This window comes from Mauremys mutica, chromosome 1 (genome assembly GCF_020497125.1).
Source record: "Mauremys mutica isolate MM-2020 ecotype Southern chromosome 1, ASM2049712v1, whole genome shotgun sequence".
NCBI classification, from domain to species: Eukaryota; Metazoa; Chordata; order Testudines; family Geoemydidae; genus Mauremys; species Mauremys mutica.
The window spans coordinates 193,065,755-193,075,713 of NC_059072.1; positions in this window are offsets into that span (position 1 = coordinate 193,065,755).

A 9,959-nucleotide genomic window follows, 5' to 3' on the forward strand; every position below is an offset into this window, starting at 1 on the left:
TAGAATGAAAGGACATGAATGTTTCAACCTGCAGTGTAAAGGAAATAAGGTGAACCATAGCGACCATTAAAACCTTTTGATCTATAGTTGCACAGACCCATTATTCCAGTGTTTCTCAAACTGGGGTCGCCGCTTGTGTAGGGAAAGCCCCTGGTGGGCCAAGCCGGTTTGTTTACCTGCCCTGTCCACGGGATCGGCCAATCACAGCTCCCACTTTTCAGTCAGTAAAAGTCAAAGATACAGAACCTAAATAAAAGACAAATGGTACATAGCATGAGGTCTATCATTATTCCGGTGGTTGCTTCTGTCACAATACACCAGTGCTACCATTTCTAGCATTAATTCTGTGTTAGGACTGGACAGATTAATAATAACAATAATAATAACAATTAAAAAAACTATCAAAGGGTGAAATCCTGGCTCCACTGAAGTCAATGGGAGTTTTGCTAGGGCTTCAATGGGATCAGGCTTTCACCCATAGTGTTTCAAGAATAAAATACTGTGTTCTGAATGGTGCCTTAATCTAGACATCTGTAAAATATATACTTAAATTTGAAGCCACAACTAGGTTTAGAAAGGAACCAAATGACAGGATGTTTTGTTTTGTTTTTTTACTAAATTGCTTATAGCTTATTCTTTATTTTGCCTGGAAGTGAATATCAATGCTATTGTTATTTCCACTTTCACTTTTCAAGAGTGTGCTTTTGTACACAAAAGATGTGATGCTGATCTCACTTTCACTGGTTTTAAACCAGTGTAACACTATTGATTTAAGTGAAATTACTCCTGATTTATACTGGGTTGCTAAGACAATCAGGTGCATCTCACACTAATGACAAATAATTTAGTTATTGGAGATATACCTATTTCCTAGAACTGGAAGGGACCTTGAAAGGTCATTGAGTCTAGCCCCTTGCTTTCATTAGCAGGACCAAGTACTGATTTTTGCCCCAGCTCCCTAAGTGGCCCCCTGAAGGATTGAACTCACAACCCTGGGGCTTAGCAGGCCAATGCTCAAACCACTGAGCTATCCCTCCCCCGAAAGAGTAACCTCTCTGCAGTTAAAGGAGTTACACCAGTAAAAGTGAGTTCAGAATCAGGCATATCATTTGTTAGGCACAACATCCATTGCTCTCAAGGCAGTATCAGACATGATTTGTTTAAATAGCCTGGAAGAACAAGCAATTTAAAATAAGTGAGATACCAATGTGCTACAAAATAGACTAATAAAAATGGGTAATGAGAAAAGGTTATTTGACTGATTCATTAAATTCTGTCCTTGGTAAAAATTGTCTTGTGGATCTTACTTCTCACTGTTAGTTTCTAGAAATTTGTTTCAAGTAATTTTTTGGAGTCAGTATAATATAATTCTTAAAAACAGAGGTCATTTGAGGAAATAAAAAGTGACTGGCTACAGAAAAGTCTAAACAAGTTAATATTTGTGCAGTTAGTCCATTGCAAAGACCTCTTATTTAATCACCTGGCATTTGTGACAGTTTTCATCTGGTCAGTTTAAGCTATCCCATGTTGGAAAGATAGAAATGAACTAGAACAAAAGAGCTTCATTTATATGAAAAAGAAAGAAAAAAAACCAAGAAAAAGGTTACTTATTTGTACTGTATCTGATGTTCTTCACAATGTCTAGTCTGCATAGCTATTCCACTGATGGGCAAGTGCATGGCTGGTGCAGAGAATTTTCTAATCAGCAGACTCTATAAGGGCAGTGCACATGCCCTTCCTTTCCTTGTGTGCTCCATGAAAGTATAAAGAATGGAGCTACACTTCCACACTTAGGAGCCTGTGACATCAGGACTACAAATTAGTGGTGATGGTAATAAGTCATGGTATATATATACACACTCAGAAAATTTCCGTTACTGTACAGCTAATTAACCTCTTTCTTCAAGTGCTAGTCCGTATAAAGCATTTCACAGTTGGTGACTGTCAAGCAGTAGCCCTCATCAAGGGCAGATACATGGACTGTAACAAGTATCATTGTAATGCCCATGACAATGGACCAGCCCACTTAGTGGCGGGACTTTCCACTATCTCCTAGGCCAGACAAAGACTCTCCCTCTGAGATACATATTTATACACCAATACAAACAAGTTACGCATCACTCCTGGGTGCCCCCCTGAGACGTATTAGGGTGCCACCCATTGACGTATCCAGGAGCCTCCAGTTACCTTGTACATGTTGGTTTGATCAAAACATCTCCATTCATCATGTTGTCATCCTGACCTCATCTTTAGGATTGGTCAGTATGTTCCTATTATCTGTGGGGAATGTGCTGGTATCGAGGTGTTCTGGTACCTACCCTCTGGAATGTGCTTGCATGAGTATTCTGTGCCTAGCAATATCAGCCCTATGCTTACCAAATTCTGTGAGCAGGGCCTGCTTCTTGCTAACAACCTGACTTTGCTTTATATTAGCAAGTTTTGACCATTACTTTAGCCCAGGCCTTAGGCATCATACCAGGCTTCTGATACACGGCCGTGTATTTCAGGCTCTCTTCCTACCAAAACATTAAGCAGTATTTTTTACAATTTCAACTGGTAATATTAGTGTTTATTTTAAGCATTTCCCCCCATTTTAATCCATTTTAATTTTCAGTTGCACACAGTTATGGGTTTTAAGCATTTTTTTTCTTATTTTTATGGATGTATATTTTCACATTTGCAGGACATTATGTGGAAATCAGACAATTATTTAATGACAGTAGCCATTGAGGTTCCAAGAGTTAATGCTTTATAACTGTTAAAACACAAATTGTCAATATCACATCAAAATATACAAAGTAAATACCCACAAATCAAACTCTAATAAGGTCTCAAGCAGCATTTTTCTTATTTTGCCTATCTGTAGATGTTGATTTTTATTGATGGAGGTATTTTACCGTTGGACTTTTATTGATGTGCTGACATACCCAGAGGTGGCTGTACTTCAGTAGTGGATGGAATTATATCACACATAGATAATTAGCCTTGTATGTGTGCATACAAGCATTTATTATTTATTTTTATAATCACAGTCATCAGTATGCAGGTGTATATGTATAGAAATACACTTAAGTATATATTAAACATTGTGTGCATGTTGTGACTCTCTGAGGAGACACAGAACTGTGGGACACTGTTACACCTCTCAGCCTCAGCAAGGGAGAGCTTTGCTGGAGCTTAGACCGTGTGTCAGCTCCCTGCCACACCAGTTTGCCTACCTCACCAGCAAACTCCATGAAACTCTGCCAGTCTAAACCATGCATTACAGGTAACAGTCAATAAACCACAGTTTCTGAGTTCCCCAGAGATGTCTCTCCACAGTGTTCAATCTCTGTCACTGGAGACTCAAGAAAATTGCCAAATCCTCTACCCTCAAAGAGACAAAGTACACACTAGCCTGCTAGCTTAGCTGAGGGGACACACTTCTCTTTGACATACTGAACTGAGATGGTTTGTAGAAAAAACTAAGAATGAGTTTATCAATAAAGAATGTAGATTTAAGAGCTACTAAGCCAGAGTAACAGACCAATAAAACATTACCAATAAAACAAAAGTTAAAATGTTTTCTAGTCTCTAAAATTTAACAGATTATAAACCTGGACCTCAAGCAATTTTTCACTTACAATAAATTCTAAGTGAGTTGAGAACACTTTGTTGAGGGAGCCACCAATTGTGCTGTTCCCTTTTGTCTGCTAGATGATGGATACCACATTGACTTTTTTTTCCCTTATAAAAAGAACAGGAGTACTTGTGGCACCTTAGAGACTAACAAATTTATTTCAGCATAAGCTTTCGTGGGCTACAGCTCACTTCTTCGGATGCATAGAATGGAACACACAGACAGGAGATATTTATACATACAGAGAACATGAAAAGGTGGAAGTATGCATATCAAAAGGAAGAGTCTAATCAATTGAGATGAGCTATCATCAGCAGGAGAAAAAAAAACTTTTGAAGATCTGTGAGAGTGAGAGATCTTCAGAGATAGGCCAGTCCTTGCTTACAGACAGCCTCCCAACCTGAAGCAAATACTCACCAGCAACCGCACACCATACAACATAAACACTAACCCAGGAACCTATCCTTGCAAAAAAGCCCGATGCCAGCTCTATTCACATATCTATTCAAGTGACATCATCATAGGACCTAATCACATCAGCCATGCCATCAGGGGCTCATTCACCAGCACATCCACCAACATGATATATGCCATCATGTGCCAGCAGTGCCCCTCTGCCATGTACATTGGCCAAACCGGACAGTCTCTATGCAAAAGAATAAATGGACACAAATCTGACATCAGGAATCATAACATTCAAAAACCAGTGGGAGAACACTTCAACCTCTCTAACCACTCAGTGACAGAGTTTTTTGCAACAAAAAAACTTCAAAAACAGACTCCAAAGAGAAACTGCTGAACTCGAATTAATATGCAAATTAGATACAATTAACTTAGGTTTAAACAGAGACTGGGAATGGTTGGGTCATTACACTAATTGAATCTATTTCCCTATGTTAAGTTCTCCTCACACCTTCTATGGGTCATCTCAATTATCACTTCAAAAGTTTATTTTTCTCCTGCTGATAGCTCATCTCAATTGATTAGACTCTTCCTGTTGGTATGCACCCTGCCACCTTTTTATGTTCTCTGTATGTATAAATATCTCCTGTCTGTGTGTTCCATTCTATGCATCCAAAGAAGTGAGCTGTAGCCCACGAAAGCTTATGCTGAAATAAATTTGTTAGTCTCTAAGGTGCCACAAGTACTCCTGTTCTTTTTGTGGATACAGACTAACATGGCTGCTACTCTGAAACTTGTTTCCCTCATATTTCCCCACAGTCCATTGGTCTTTCCCTCAAGAGCAAGGAAGGCTTCCTGGAGGTTTAGACACTGGTGTGGCCCCCAGTGCACTCCCAGGCTGATTTCTCCAATGCTTGTTTCCTGATTGTTTTGTTTATCTTATATGTAAATATATATTTTATTGTCCTCTGCCTGTAATCAAGCCAGTCAGACAGGTGAATCCATATTCCTTTGTCTGATGCAGGCTTGTTTATTCATTGCCTCCAAAAACATATTTTAACATATTTCCAGCACACATTCGTAACTTTATACACATCCCAAACATACATCATGCAGTGACAGTCATAGTCAGTTTTTAATATAATACCTTATGTAATACACTTTTCTAGTACAATAATATTGTATATAATCAGTTGATCGATTGCTTATTCTTTGGGGTTCAGGTCCCCCTGCTTTCCCTGATTCAGTTTTCAGATTTATTTTTTTGAATGCTGATTCACACACACACACACGCACACACACACATTTTCAATATTGAAATATCAACTGAGTTCTCCTTGCAGTGAAGTCACCAATGTGTCATATACCTGAATAAGGAAATATTACTGTGTGTGCATGTGTGACAGAGAACTTTCAAATGGTTATGTTTTAATCCTCCTTCCTCTCCCCTAAAGCACAGACACTGACCTCTACCTCTCCCCTGTGCTGTGCTATGGGGCCTTGCTGTTGCTACTGCTTCTTGGTGGAGGGGGAAGGCATTGGGGGAAGGACCCCTGTTGACACCATCTGCTGCTACTAGGTGGATGATTACACCTGTTGCTGCTCCTGGGAAGGTAGGAGGCCCCAGTGCCACTGGCTGAGTCTACTCAGGTTGGGGTTAGAGCCAGTTTGCAGAGCCATGGGGTGGAACTATACAAGGTGCTGTATTATTATGTGCCTGGGGCTTTCAATTCCCTTAACCAGCTGTGGATGAAAGCACCTATGTGTTTGGCAAAATCTTTCTTCACAGTGAATTTCACCAGCTCCAGTGGGGAAACATCATATTAAGAGGAGTAACTGTGGCTGCCATTTGTGCTCTGTCAGCAATTCCTAACCTATGTTTTATCCAGGAGCAAAATATTACATCTAAATTATAAAACAAAGAAAACAAGGGGTTCAGAGTGCAACTGCTGACAGATTCAATGACTTTATTATGACGCTAATGAGCACTTCTGTAATTCATGCCTGCTATGGACTGTTGTGTTTATTACCTCAAATGACATTTATCACAAATTATGGCAGAAGGAGGAAAAGCAAATCTCAGTTAGACATTTAACACCACTCAAACTGGTGAGTACAGCAGGTCAATGCCTAGTCTATTTAAAGTCCCTATTTTTCACTGTATTTTTGTTTCATACTATCACTGTACCATACCGACCTGTTCTGTCTTTTTCTCCCTTTGCCTACTAAAGTTTTTTTTTCCAGCATGATCAAAATGAGATCTCTTCAAATTCCAAGAGGCTAACTTCAGTCAGTGCTCTGCCACAATTCACTTTTCATTTAAACAGGAAGTTTATCTGGGAAAGAACTGCAACATTTGATCAGCAGGGAATTTTAAAGGTGTTCCCTTTTACCACTCTGATTATCATTCTGATGAGATTATTAGGCAGAGTTTTCTTGGAATGTTCTTGGATCTTTTAACTCCTACATATTTATGAGGTGCATTGGGTGGAGGCAGGGTAATTCCCTTTGGGAGAGGGAGAGAAATTTCATATTTGGATAAGATGTAAACATTTCTGTAGCAGGTTGACTTTAATGACAGTTTGATGCTGCTTAGATGTTTGGAATGGCAGAATAAAACTTGGGGGAGATGGATTAGGGCACAGAGGTCAGGTGAAATGAGCAAAGGTGCATAACAGATTCCTTTATCTGACTGCTCTGTAATTTATCATGTGGATGCAAGTTGTGAAATATCCGTCATTCAAGATTTCTAAGAACAGGTTAGACAAAAACCTATTAGGAATAGTCTAGTTATTATTTAGTCCTGCCTTGAGTGCAGGGGACTGGACTAGATGAACTATTGAGGTCCCTTCCAGTCCTACACTTCTATGGGTACGTCTACACTACGGGACTATTCCGAATTTGCATAAACCGGTTTTGTAAAACAGATTTTATAAAATCGAGTGCGCGCGGCCACACTAAACACATTAAATCGGTAGTGTGCGTCCATGGTCCGAGGCTAGCGTCGATTTCTGGAGCGTTGCACTGTGGGTAGCTATCCCGTAGCTATCCCATAGTTCCCGCAGCCTCCCCCGCCCCTTGGCATTTCCGGGTTGAGATCCCAGTGCCTGATGGGGCAAAAATCATTGTCGCGTGTGGTTCTGGGTACAGCCTCACCCCTCCCTCCCTGAGCAGCAGACAACCGTTTCGCGCCTTTTTTTGCTTGGTAAACTGTGCAGACGCCATAGCACAGCAAGCATGGACCCTGCTCAGCTCCATACCGCAATCGTGAATGTTTTAAACACCTCGCGCACTCTCGTGCAGTCTATGGTGAACCAGGACCTTCAATCCGAGGCAAGGAGGAGGCGGATACGGCAGCGCGGCGATGACAGTGATGAGGACGTAGACACAGAATTCTCTCAAACCGCGGGCCCCTGCGCTTTGGAGATCCTGATGGTAATGGGGCAGATTCTATCCATTGAACGCCGATTTTGGGCCCGGGAAATAAGCACTGACTGGTGGGACCGCATTGTGTTGCAGGTGTGGGACGATTCCCAGTGGCTGCGAAACTTTCGCATGCGTAAGGGCACTTTCATGGAATTTTGTGACTTGCTTGCCCCTGCCCTGAAACGCCATAATACCAAGATGAGAGCAGCCCTCACAGGAGAGAAGCGAGTGGCGATAGCCCTGTGGAAGCTTGCAACGCCAGACAGCTACCGGTCAGTCGGGAATCAATTTGGAGTTGGGGGCTGCTGTGATGCAAGTAGCCAAAGCAATCACTAAGCTGCTGCTACGAAAGGTTGTGACTCTGGGAAACGTGCAGTCCATAGTGGATGGCTTTGCTGCAATGGGATTCCCTAACTGTGGTGGGGCGATAGATGGAACCCATATCCCTATCTTGGCACCGCAGCGCCAGGGCACCCAGTACGTAAACCGGAAGGGGTACTTTTCAATGGTGCTGCAAGCACTGGTAGATCACAAGGGACGTTTCACAAACATCCATGTGGGATGGCCAGGGAGGGTTCATGACGCTCGCGTCTTCAGAAGCACTACTCTGTTTAAACGGCTGCAGCAAGGGAATTACTTCCCAGACCAGAAAATAACAGTTGGGGATGTTGAAATGCCTGTCGTTATCCTGGGGGACCCAGCCTACCCCTTGATGCCATGGCTCATGAAGCCATACACAGGCAGCCTGGACAGTGGTCAGGATCTGTTCAATTACAGGCTGAGCAAGTGCAGAATGGTGGTGGAATGTGCATTTGGCCGTTTAAAGGCGCGCTGGCGCACATTACTGACTCGCTCAGACCTCAGCCAAACCAATGTCCCCTATGTTATTACTGCTTGCTGTATTCTCCACAATCTCTGTGAGAGTAAGGGAGAGACCTTTATGGCGGGGTGGGAGGCTGAGGCAAATCACCTGGCCGCTGATTACGCGCAGCCAGACACCAGGGAGATTAGAAGAGCACACCAGGAAGCGGTGCGCATCAGAGAAGCTTTGAAAACGAGCTTCATCAATGGCCAGGGTACAGTGTGACTGCTGTGTTTGTTGATGAACACCCAACCCCCTTGATTGACTCAGTCCCTGTAAGCAACTCCCCCACCCCCTTCGAGTACAGCTTACTTATGCAAATAAAGTCACTCTCATTTAAAAAGCATGAATTCTTTATTGATTCATTATAAAAAGAGATAGAGAAGTAAGGGTGTGGTTTGGGAGGAGGATAGGAGGGATGGAGAAGGCCATTAAAAAAAATTCACAGTAACGACAGCCTTCTGGTTGGGCTGTCCACGGGGGTGGAGTGGGCGGGTGCACGGAGCCTCCCCCCACGCGTTCTTACACGTCTGGGTGAGGAGGATGTGGAACATGGTGAGGGATGAGGGTGGTTATACAGGGGCTGCAGCGGCACTCTGTGATCCTGCTGCCGTTCCTGAAGCTCCACAAGACGCCGGAGCATGTCAGTTTGATCACGCAGCAGCCCCAGAGTTGCATCCCGCCACCGCTGATCTTCCTGCCGCCACCGCTGATTTTCCTGCCGGTCTTCCTGCCGCCACCTCTCATCTCGGTTGTCCCTCCTGTCCTCACGTTCATCCCTCCTGTCCTCACGTTCACTGGCCTCTTTCCTGTAATTTGAAACCACGTCCTTCCACTCATTCAGATGAGCTCTTTCATTGCGTGTAACTTCCATAATATCCGAGAACATCTCATCTCGCGTCTTCTTTTTCCTCCACCTTATCTGTGCTAGCCTTTGGGATGGAGGAGGGATGGTTGAAAAATTTGCAGCTGCATGAGGGAGATAAATATTTAGAAAGATACATTTTACAGAACAATGGTTATACTCTTTCACAGTGAAAAGCAGTATTCACCTAGCACATGTGATTTCCCTACAAGGTCGCATTTTTCATCTTAATAGTGAGTGCCTGCAGCTCTGCAGTTACACATCTCTCAGACACAGGTCCAGGCATCAGAATTCAGCTTGCATGCGGCCATGGTAAGCCACTGTCTTTCGGCTTCTGCAGTGATTTACCCCCCCCCAACGCATGGCTAATACCACGCTAGCTCCCTGCTAATCAACACCCTTCCCACCCCCCACCCCCTGCGTGTCTGGTACCCTGGGGAAGATCGCCGGTGACCAAACACAGAAAAGATCATCGGCATTTCACTCCTCCCCTCCCCCCGATGCATTCCACGAACCCAGTAGAAAAATGGCCACCCCCCTTACTTAAATTCCTGATTTTTAAACAGGTTATCCTGAACGATATCACTTTGCTGAGGATAACAGAACAAGATAAAGAACGGATGCTTCTTGAATGCCAGCAGTCACCGGGACCATACGCTGCTATGCTTTGCCACGCAATGATACCTGATTACTTGCTACATGCATGGCGTGGTAAAGTGTCCTACCACGGTGGGCGGAACAAGGCTGCCTTGCCCAGAAACCTTCTGCAAAAGCTTCTGGAGTAC